At 40.1% G+C, this 9,216-nt stretch overlaps 1 pseudogene; it reads right to left on the reverse strand.

Annotated features, from left to right (window-relative positions):
- Positions 1-222: 222 nt before the first annotated feature.
- Positions 223-1,112, reverse strand: LOC104872774 (annotated as a pseudogene).
- Between the last annotated feature and the right edge of the window lie 8,104 nt (positions 1,113-9,216).

A 9,216-nucleotide genomic window follows, 5' to 3' on the forward strand; every position in this document is an offset into this window, starting at 1 on the left:
AAAAAGAATATCCTGGAGCTTCATTACACAGTGAACCAAACAGGAAGAAAGGCATCTTCCACAAACCTATGCAGGCAACTATAAAATGTTAATAATTTAAAACTTAAATAACTTCCGGGCTATCCGCTGGGTTGCTCCCCTTTTCCGGCCAGGTGGGAAGTCCCAGTTTGACCGGCTGCTCCTCCCTGTGAGGTCCTTTCCTTCAAGTGAGTACAGGACTGGTCACGGGTGCTCGGTGGATCGAAGTGGAGGTGGCGAGGACTTCCGCGAATACGGGCAGGTCTGCGAGTGAGGGGTGCTTCGGCTTATGTGGTTTGTGGCCTGGCCTCTTCTTTTAAGGTATCGCTTCCTGATTTTGATCATTCACTTCACACTCAGCTTGGCAAACTCTGGTGCTTTAAATAATGCCAGGAAGGCCCCACAGAGAAGAGAGATTGTGTTCCAGCGGTTGGCTGTGTTTATAGCTTGGACTCTCTGGATGAAAGTATCTTTCCATTCGAAGACCACAAAGAACAGCTGGGCGCTCTTCTCTGCAGCTAGCCCCTGGTCACTGTAGTTCACCACGCTGGCCTCCTGCCTGAACGCCACAGCCTTCCTCCTTGGTCTTCACCAGCGACATCTTGACCCAGGTGCGGAAACCCCCTGAGAACTTCCAGCTGGAGTAGGCGCTCTCGCAGGCCTGGGTGAAGCTCGCCTTGTCTGGACCTTGCAGGAACCTCTGGAAGGAGAAGAGGAGGCAGTCGGTGGCGCTGAAGTCCTCGCTGCTCCCGTTCAGCCGGAACTGAAGGAAGACCAGCTCCCGCTTCTTCACTTCCTGGGGGCCCCGAACCACCAGGGTGGATTTCACAGGCTGGTTGGAGAAGGGGTGCGTGTAGTTGATCCTCTGGGTGGTGCAGTCCGTGTCGCCAGGCTGGCCAGGCCTCGTCCGATGTGGGAAGACCTCGTAGTGGTGCTTGCAGCTGAGCAGCTGGGCCTCAGGGCGATACCGGGGCATCGTAGCGATCCACCTCCTTGTAGGACACGGACATGACGGGGTGCTTGAGCTTTTCAAGGAAGTCTGTGAGGGTCTGGTGGACCAGGAAGACGGCCATGGCCATGAGCAGCAGGTAGATGCAGATGAGCAGGACGGAGAAGATGTTCTTCAGGCAGGCATTGCTGAAGCGCAGGCTGTTGGAGGCCGACTCGCTGTCCAGGCTTGGAATGGCACCAGGACCTTGGACCTCGATGATCTCCTTGTCCAGCTCGTCTGCCTGCTCTGAGTTCTCAACCGCCTGGTCCAACTCCTCGCTCAGCTGAGCCCTCCGTGGCCAGTGAGGCGCAGGGAGGAGACACTGCCGCCTCCGTGTGCTTCGTGTGGCCGCTCGGATTCTGAGCCCCTTCGCTGTCAAGATTAAATCTTTAGTTATTCATATTTATATTCACAACACATTTTTGTTAGTCACTTCTCTCCTTGGCAGAGTGGCTCTTGTTGGAGAATTGTTTAGTGAAGTCTCACTATCTTTTTCCTAAATAACTGGAGTCTTGCTATCCCTCACAGTTTCTAGAACATCTATGCTACATTTATAATACTTGCCTTCACACAAAATAGTTGTATGAATCATCTAACAGCCATTCTGGGAAATTTTATCACAAATTAATGAAAGATGAGATACAGGTAAAATAATTTAAAACACACATTAAACACATCTTTATAAACACACTTTTTAGGTACCTTTATGTGGTAGACATTCTGCAGTACAAGATGTCTATTAAACATAAATTTAGGGTCAGGGATTTAGCTCAGTGGTTCTGGTGACTGCCTTGCAAGGACCTGAATTCGACCCCCAGTACCAAAAGCAAAACAAAACAACCTCCCCAAGCCCCCAAAAAACCATATATTTATTAAGTGATCTTCATGTACTGGATAGTCTGCTAGGTTCCTTATAAAGTATGGTAAACAGTAGCACATCTTCTTAACCCTATAATTCTGTCATTCTTCATTTCAGCAAAACTAGCCTCATAGGGACAATGCCAAGGTCTGCTGTCAGAAGAAGCAGTAGTCAGGCCCCTTTATACCATGGCTGGAGTGTCTCTGACAGCCTGGAAAGCTGAGCATGGTGAAGTGAATCATTTCCCTAGGAGTATCTTTTTGGGCAGGGGTCCTAGGGACTCTCTTATTGAAAGAAAGGTCGGTACTTTTAAATTTTGAAGCCTGCAATGGGTAGGGTTTTGCTGATTGCTGAGATGCCCTCAATATATCTTTTTTCTTGTCTCTGTACAAAGTACTTAATTTCTTTTAATGGTGCTAATTTCTGTAGCAGCTACACTTCTTTGTCCTCAACTTTATACATGGTACCTTCTGGGACAAAATTTTGTTTTCATATTTTTATGCTCTGCTTTTTGACCTTGATTCTCACTATAAATCTGGTTAACAGCAGTGAGCAGTACCCATGCCACAGGCTGAATGATCGGCTGTCATGAAATTTCCTCCATCAGATTAATTAGCACACACTCTTAATTTCAGTTTCCTTCAAAGTCTCAAGACAAATGAAGACAAATTTTCTGCCAGGATGTAACACACATGCCCTCTCTTCCAACTGCCGATAGGGTCCTTATTCCCAACTGAAACCTTCTGTGCCTACCTTCTACAGTCCTTATTCCTAGCAGCATTCTGATGTTCTGACCTCTGACCAGAGGCTCTGCTTATAGCATTTTAGGAATTCTCTACCTGGCATCTTCAAATCTTTCCAGACTTTCTTCAAAGGCTTATAAACCACATGGTCAGATATATTTACAGCAACAACGCCACTTCTCCAGTACCAATTTTCTACATTATCTTGTTGCTGAGACGCAACACACAACTTAAAGGAGAGGTTTAATTTGTTCATGGTTTCAATCCATGATCAGCTGGACATCATGGTAGAAGGATGTCACAGAGCAAAGCTGCTTAGCTTATGGTGGCAGAAAACAGAGAAGAGTGCCAGAGCAGAATGAGCAAAGGGTCAGACATGAATCATGAAATCCCTACTTTCACGATCCACCCAGACACATCTAAATCATGTGTTACAGTTCCAGGGCAGATTTCCAAGCCAATCAAGTTGACACTAATGTAATAGGAAAGATGAGACAGAATATGGTATATGTGTTTGGAAGTTCACTGGTTATCTCTTTCTCAAAATTATTTATTCATTGTAGTTATTTCAATCCTAGGCTTTAGGGAGGAAAGAAGCTTTCCCTGAAATAGTTTGCTTTCCTTATCATTTCTTCCTATTTTAAAGAACATTTACAACATTGTTAAATATTCTCAGACCTTCATTTTGATTCTCAATAGCTTCATTAACAGTTTCTTTTATTCAAATTCTACCCATGACTTTCTCTAAAGAACTGGGGTGAATTGCTTCACACCTAAAAATTAACCTTTTAAACAAGATATTTATGATGTTTTGAAAAGTATACACAATAAAAAGATGTGCATTTTTCAGAATTTTCACAAAAAACAAATGATTAAAATGCTATATTTATAATAGCTACCTTTAATTCCTAGGTTATAATGAGCAATCTTATTGTAAAGAAGCCAATTAAACATGAAACTTTATTGAAAGCAATTTTGCATTTGGGAAGAAACAAAGCAAATAGGAGAATAGAAAAATTGGGTAATTTCAAATATAAAGTATTTCAATTCTTTGTGTTGGTGAAGTCTTTTTAACCTTTTGGACAAGGAAACCTGCTTCGTATTCTAATAACTTTTGTGTCCCAAAACTGCCAGGTTTAGAATCCAGTGAAAGTGTTATTTGCAATTTGATTGCTGATCAATTGATCAGCTTCATTCAGAGGAGAGCTATTCTGTTTCCAAGACAACCAAGAGTTGGATTTTAAAATCGTTGATCTAGTTGATTTGGATACCCTATGGTGAAACTCTATTGATAAGCCAATATTTGACAGTTGTTTGGAGATTCCTTAGTCTTGGTTTTCTTCCTTTAGGGATAGCTGTACATACCCTTAAAGATTTCTAGCCAAGATGAATCTTTTCTGGTAATCATCTTTATGGAGAAAGTATTTTAATTTAAAAATAGTTTCATTTCTCCAGGTTCAGAATCTGAAAAATAGGCTGCAAAATACACCTTAGGGAGTAGAAATGTTCAGCTACACAGCTGCTCTTCATCAATTCCCACAGCTTCATTTAAAAAAATTACCTGACTACAAAAACAATTACTCAAAGAGATGCCTGATTCCATCTCCTTTCTACCCTTGATCAACCACGTGTTATATTTCCAAAGAGTTCATCAGTTCATAGGTTTTTTTATTGAATGTTCCCTCAGGTATCCACTATTTTGGACCAGGTAAAGTGCCATGTTCTTCTTTACTTGTTCTTGTACTTGTAAAGTTACTGTGATGTGGGGCATTGTTCCTGACTATTTATTGCATTCGATAGTCATCATATTTTTTCTATTTCTCTTAAGTGATAATGTTTATATCAAATAACAATAAATGAGTATATTTTCAGGGAAAAGGAAGAGGAGGGAAGTTCATGCTACTAAATTTCTAGCAGGAAATCTAATCATGTCTTATTCAGTAACAATACTTGTAGTATGAGGAGGATAAGGAATCTGTACATACATATGAATTCATATTTATATGTTTATGAATTTATTCATAAAAGCCTGTCAGGATTATTTAATTAAAATCACACTTGCACATTAATGAAGTATGTTCAATAAAAATAATATAATTTTATGTAATTTATATTTTCCTGCAAAAGCTGGACTAATTTTTAACGTTGAAGTGCATCTAATTTATCTCATTTCAATGCTGGAAATATCTCTTGACTACTAACCTTGCACCTGGAACTGTAATAGGTGTTGTGAATGCAAATCTCAGCTGTCAAGGGACTCACTGCCTCCTGAGGATGAAAGACAATTAAATAGCTACATGACAATGTGATATTTACTATAATAGAGGAAAGCACAGGATGTCTTGGGAGCTGTGGATAGAATATTCTCTTTTTTTCCTTTGGATAGAATATTCTTAATTGATAAAAAGTTATTTACGAGACTTCAAAGAGCAGAGCACATGACATTTGAACTTAATCTTGAAACACAAGTGAGAATTGCAGGGTCAAAAAAGGAAGGAAGAGACAGAAAGCCTAAGAAAAACATATGTAAAGAGATAGAAACACTAGAGTATTTATATTTGGAGAATGGAAAGACATTAGGGATGATTTTAGACCTCTAGAGTTTATGAATGGGACACCACGATGTCCAGGTCTAGGAGATTTCATGGAGAAAATTTGATTTTAATTTGAACTTAAAAATGATGCAAGGAGAAAAAAAAGTGAGACAAGAAGTTATTCTAGATGGAAACTGTCTATTTGGAGACATGTTTCTCAAGGCTTTTGTTGTCCTGTCACATGTTGAAAATGTGTGTGTTCCTGTTGGCTGCAATTGTTGGCTCTCCTACTATTACTAACACAATCTGTTAATAAGACAAAGCTTGATTTGTTGTTTACTACCTGAGGTGAACTTAGGCCATATATTGGGAGGAAGAAGGCAAGGTTAGAATTTATTAAGAATTGTAATTTTGGTATAAGGCAACTTTTACAAAGTGAACATTTGATTAGAGCTAGTTAAGAACTATTACATAAATATATAGGATGGTAGAAATAGTAAGGCAAGGATTTTGAGGTAAGAGATTCATGCCTGGCTGACACTCAAAGAATCCTAAAGCACAGACTCTATATCTTCTGCTCGAGTTGATGGATCATTCGGGAACTTTCTGTAAAGAAGAATCAAAACATTTACTTGGACAAAATCTCTGAGGAAAGTAAGGTGGTGTTAAAAGTCATGGGAATGTAGTTGGCAAGGGCTAGTCACTAATTTTAATGTACCAACCGACACAGTTTTGGTTCTCATTTTACATCTCACACTGAGAAAATAAGTAGTGTGGACCAGTGAGGGACCTGCTGAGCCTAGGATTTTAGGAACTGATCTGGACAATCTGGGGGCAGGAGAGATATATTACATGGTACACCTATAAGCTTTTTGTGGCTTAAGTCTGCAGTCCCCAATCTTTTTGAGGCAAAGGACCAGTCTCAGGGAAGATATTCTTTTTCCTATGGAATGGGAAGGTGGTTTTAGAGGTCTTTGCTCCTTTCGAAAGAAGTTCTCCGGTGAGATTTATTTATTTATTTAGCTCATTTTGACTAGGATCTGGGCTTACCAAAACTGTAGTTGAAATGGTATGGAAAAGAGGTGTGGGTGGAAGTGGTAAATAAAATAATAAGCCAGCCATACACAGAGAGTTGTATTCTGATGTAAGGCCTGCCACCAGATACAGCTTAATTGTCACTTGTCACTCACAGATAAAGTTTTGATAGGATTCTTCAAGCAATTGACTTACGGTCTCTGAGCAGTCGCACCTGTCTTCCAACAGTAATCTGTATTTGCAGGCACTCACTACCGTTAGCATTGCTGCCTCACCTTCACCGCAGAGCACCAGGCATTGGATTCTCATGAAGAGTGTACAGCCTAGATGCCTCGCATGCCCATTTCACAGTGGGATTCATGTAGCTGCTGATCTAACAGGAGGCAGAGCTCAAGAGGTAATGCCGGGGTGGAGAGGGGTTATAAATACAGAGGAAGCTTTGCTCCCTTGTCCATCTTTTTCCTCCTGCTGTGTGCCCCATTCCTCACAGGCCGCAGATGGATAAATTCCATGGTCCAGGGTTTGGGGACCTCTGGCTTAAGTGGTCAGCAGACTGGTTTAGTTTCTGTGTATTGAAGAAAGATAAACACAAGAAATTTCGTAAGAGCTTGTCTACGAAAATATAACATTAGAAAAAAACCTGAGCACCTATCAACAGGAAAATGGGTAAATTCTGGGCATTTTCAAATAAAACTGGATACTGTACAATACTGAAGAAAAATGGTTACAACTAAAAATATCAATATATGGCCCATAAACATAATTTTGAAGGGAAAAAAGTGAGTTATCAAAGAATATTTGCAGTATTCTCAAATTTATATACACAAAATTTTTATATCTTAGCTACCCTAAGACACAAAACAATGTAACAAGGGGAATATGAAAAACAAACCATGGACAGTAGTTACCTTTAACTAGAAAGGCTTCATAGGGGACTTCAATTATAATAATAATGTTATTTTAAAACTAGGTGAAAATTTTACACATGCTCTCTATGTTTTATTTTTAATCCCTTTGTTCATTTGTCCATTTATTTGGCTTTTGTTTGTTTGTTTGTTTGTTTCTTTGACACAGGATCAAGCTATGTAGTTCATGCTGGTCTTGAACTATACAACCTTGGCTAGCTTCAAACTTGCAGAGATGCCCTTGCCTCAACCTCCTGAGTGCTGGGATTACATACATGGCCCAATTTTCTGGGTTTATTTTTTTTTACCTTTTGTATACCTGAAAATATTTTCTAGTGGTTTTTGAAACATTTAAAACATTTTTTAAAAGACACCAAGGTTTGGGTAGTTGAGTGACTTTGTTAAAGCTCAACAAAGCAGGCAAATATCTGTGTTTTCCCCTCTGGAGAAAAATGCCATAAATGTGAAAGCCCTAGTGGTGATCAAATATGTGCATATATGTATATATATTTGTGTGTGCATGTATAGTTAGGAGGTGAGATCAAAACATATGATAAATGTTTAGATTAAAAAATTGTATTATGATAAAAGACATATTAGCATTAATCCCCCTCTTCACTGCTGAGTGCCATCCAATGTAAAGGCAGGCTCATAAAAACACGACATTGTGTCCTCACCCACAAAAAGATTCATCAGATCTGGCACTGTGTAACCTCTGGCTCATCTCCCAAAGTCAGCAAAATCATGAAAGGAAACTTTTTGGATTGACTCAGGACATTGAGGCAGGCACAGTGAAAAACACTCATGAAAGACGACATACAGAACTGCTTCCAAAAGTGACAAGGATCATAGAATGAGTGCTGTTCAAAAGTGATGAGTATTTTGAGGGGAATTAACAGTAACGTGCCTTTTACTGCAATACATTTTTAAAAAATGTAAAGTCACTGTATTTTATGATCATACCTCATAGCTTTATTTCAACATGACGACTAGGGAGTGCTCTGACAGATGGTCAAACATTATTTCTGAGTGTGTCTGCACAGCTGTTTCTGGAAGAGACTAGCGTTTAGAATTGATAGATGGAGGAAGGATGGTCCTTGCCTGTGTGGATGGGCCTCATTCTGTCCACGGAGGACCCAGACATCCACCCTCTTTCTTCCCTTTCTCTCTTTCCTTTCTCTCTCTCTTTCTCACTTTCTGTCTTCCCATCTCCCCGCCCCTTCTATTTTCTGGAGATTAAACCTGAAATTTGCCTATGATAGATAGGCAACTACTCTACCACCGAGCTCTATCCACAGCCCTTTTCATTTTATTTTGAGATATAGGATCTCACTAAGTTACCTTGAACTTATGATCCTTTTGCCTTAACCTCATAAGTAGCTAGTGTGACACAGACACACTGTAAACCTGGGTCTTTCTTCCTTTCCTTGAGCTGAGACATCCATTTTTTCTGCTCATAAGAGCAAGGCTTCTGTTTCTTAGAGCTTTGGAGCTTGGAACTTCCACAACCATCTCATAGGCCTTCTGATTTAGAGTGAGAGTGACACCATTCGCTCTCTTTGGGCTTGCAGTGAATATCACTTTCTTTTCTGGGTCTCCAGCTGGTGTAGTTGGTAGTTCAAGAGACATCTTGGCCTCCATAATCATGTGAGACAATTTCTATAATTTCTCTTTCTCTTTATCTCTCTCTCCTTTCCCCTCCTCTCTCTACCTATATATCTCTCTCATCTATTCATCAATTATCTATCTATCTATCTATCTATCTATCTATCTATCTATCTATCTATCTATCATCTATCTTTATCATCTTCTTTGCTTCTAGGCCTATCAGTCTGTTTTTAATTACTACCAATGAAACACCTGAGGCTGGGTACTTGAAAATAAGACAGGCTCACTGAACTTACCATTTTGAAGCTGGAAATCCAAACAGTACAACTCTGACAAATATTCCTTGGCTGTATTACCTTGTGTGGAGGCATCACAGTGTCTGGAATGCCTGGGAGAGGGAGTGAGTGCATGGCGAGTCATACGGCCAGAGTTGAGGGGGTGAGTCCTGTAACTTCCCTTTAGCTCCCTCTCTTAGTTTCTATTACCTCTATAACACTGCATTGAGGATCAGTCAACAAATGGC

Source organism: Fukomys damarensis, unplaced genomic scaffold, assembly GCF_012274545.1.
Source record: "Fukomys damarensis isolate Sample0158 unplaced genomic scaffold, DMR_v1.0_HiC HiC_scaffold_33, whole genome shotgun sequence".
NCBI classification, from domain to species: Eukaryota; Metazoa; Chordata; class Mammalia; order Rodentia; family Bathyergidae; genus Fukomys; species Fukomys damarensis.